This window comes from Astatotilapia calliptera, chromosome 9 (assembly GCF_964374335.1).
Source record: "Astatotilapia calliptera chromosome 9, fAstCal68.1, whole genome shotgun sequence".
Taxonomy (NCBI): domain Eukaryota; kingdom Metazoa; phylum Chordata; class Actinopteri; order Cichliformes; family Cichlidae; genus Astatotilapia; species Astatotilapia calliptera.
The window spans coordinates 3178375-3180758 of NC_137430.1; the positions used below are offsets into that span (position 1 = coordinate 3178375).

At 33.5% G+C, this 2384-nt stretch overlaps 1 long non-coding RNA gene across 1 annotated transcript; it reads right to left on the reverse strand.

The window, feature by feature from the left end:
• Window positions 1-256: 256 nt before the first annotated feature.
• Window positions 257-1435, reverse strand: LOC145431021 (uncharacterized). Its single transcript, XR_013911398.1, has 2 exons — window positions 1105-1435; window positions 257-505 (listed from the first exon to the last, which is right to left on the reverse strand). It is a non-coding gene; the product is annotated as an uncharacterized LOC145431021 (long non-coding RNA).
• Window positions 1436-2384: the final 949 nt, after the last annotated feature.

A 2384-nucleotide genomic window follows, 5' to 3' on the forward strand; every position in this document is an offset into this window, starting at 1 on the left:
GTCCACACCAGAGAGTGTTAATTTAACTCTTTTTGGAGAGTTGGTACGTTAACTCTGATTTAGTGTTAAACACCAAATCTGTCTGGAGTTGATAATTTAACACTTGGTGTTAAGAGTTTATATATTAACTCTCAAAGAGTATTTTAGTTTAACTACGTAAGAGTTATCTTCTAATTCATTCTAAAAAGCGGGAATTTTACTGTTCTGAACTTCTAGAAATTTCTTTTGGAAATAAACATTTACTAAAAAGATGCAATGGTTTTTGAAAAACATTTATTCTGAACTGTGCACCACAATTTCAAAACATTTTCTGAAAGATGTAACAGTATACATGTTCTCACTTTCATTAGAATTGTGTTTATCAAAAGGTCTGACATGGTAAATGCAAATAACAGCATTCTCATCACTTATTTCTTCAATACAATATGCATGTCCTTCATTCATCCCTTTGTGGAACTTCAACGCACTTCTGCTCTCCCCCATATTCCATCTTCACAAGCATATCCTGTGCGGAGATCGAATAAAAATTAGTTGACATTAATTAATGGCACAAATAATCCAGTAAACAATTGCAGCACAGTTTAAAAAAAAAAAAAAAAAAAAAAAAGGAATCCTCTTTGAGCCATTACTTGTGTAAAGTATTTTCCCAAAAGACAAGGACACAGGCAACAGGTAATACTGAACTAAATGTAAAACCTCAACCTTTTTCATTTTTACCTAAACCGTGTGCACAAAACTCTGGAGGGATCTATGCTAACGTAGAACCCAGTCAGGACGTCTGCTACTGCTGTTTGCTCGGTTTTTATTTTTATTTTTATGGGCGATCGTTTTCAGGCTTCAAGCAGCACCATTATACCAACATTTCACATTCTAGACATTGTTTTAGGTGTATTTGACCAAAAGTTTGACTGAAAATTCACATGCAAGCTTTTTTCAAGGCTGTGGTATTTGTCCGCAAACAATACCTTTCAGCTAGCTAAAACAGAATATTATGCTATCAGCGAGCAACATGGCTAATGCCTTTCACACAGCTTTGTCTCAACTCCAAAGAGCCACAGAAGTAAAAGCTAATAACAATTGAAACACTTTGAAAAAATGACTTACCAAGCATGGCAAACAACTCAAATATGTAGAGCAAAATGTTCTGAAACGGCTTCACTTCAGCTTCGATTGGAGGCGGAGGGGGCGGAGTCTGTGAATTTACTCTGTTGGTGTCATAGCCCCTGTAGGAGTTCAGAGTTAAGAGGTCAAGAGTTAATGTTTCCATTGTAACACCTCCAGATTTGACAGAGAAACACTCATTTTTAACACTCGATTTTAACTACTATCATTTTACACCTCAGAGTTACATTAAAAGAATGTGACTCTGCTTAGAGTAAAATTAACTCTACTTTTGCAAGAAGACTATTAACACCAAAACATTTAACACTTTTGAATTTGCTGTGTATTGGCTTGCTTCTATCATTAAACATCACAATCTCTAATACTAGACGATGCAATCTGTTTGTAGTGGTGCACCTTGGGAAAAAAAATTGCAAACTGGTGAAATTGGTGCAAGGCACCATTTCCATTGAGAAAAATGGACATTCAAAGTTTGGATTTTTTTTTTTTTTTTTTTTTAAAGAGCCATGGCTTGAAAAGTGAAAACTGCAGTAATAAAGGCCCCAAGTTGAAAAGTGCCAGAAAAATAAGTTTCACTATGTACTGCAACTTTACCAGTGCTGGCTTATGACTTTATGATGTAAATTCCCATGGTTGTTTCCTTATTAAATCGTTGGATAATGGCTTCATCTGTGGCCTAGAAAATGCAGAATTCCAAAATTTAATTAAACAGAACACTGGTTAAAGAACATTATACCAAATCTTATTTTATCCCTTGGAGATCCTTAAAAAATGCATCCACCTTGGTCCCTAATGGACATAAATGTCCATTCCCCAAAAAGTGCAATAAAAATATTATGTATTAATATTTTTTTTTCCACTTTAAATTGGTCAGTCTTTTAAAACTACTTCTCCCTGAAATATTCATGTAAAGTTTTAATTATATTTTTGTTGTTTTAACCCTTTAAATCCCAGTTTTACTTCATGAGCGCACTGTTTTTTTTTTTAGCCCCAAAAAACAAAAAAAACTCAATATTTTCCAAAAATAACATTTGAAGTAATATTTGATTGTTATTATAATTAGGCCTTTAGATGGACAAAAGATTGGCACCAACATTCATTTTGACCTGCCATTATTTATTTTTTTTGCAGGACCACAGTAAATATAATGTGATCATACATCATGTTTTTCACTCTTGCCCATAAATACGTTTTACCTTGTTGCCTTCTAAAATAAAATAAACGTGATGTAAATAAAAATACAAGATCAGTTTGAAACAGAT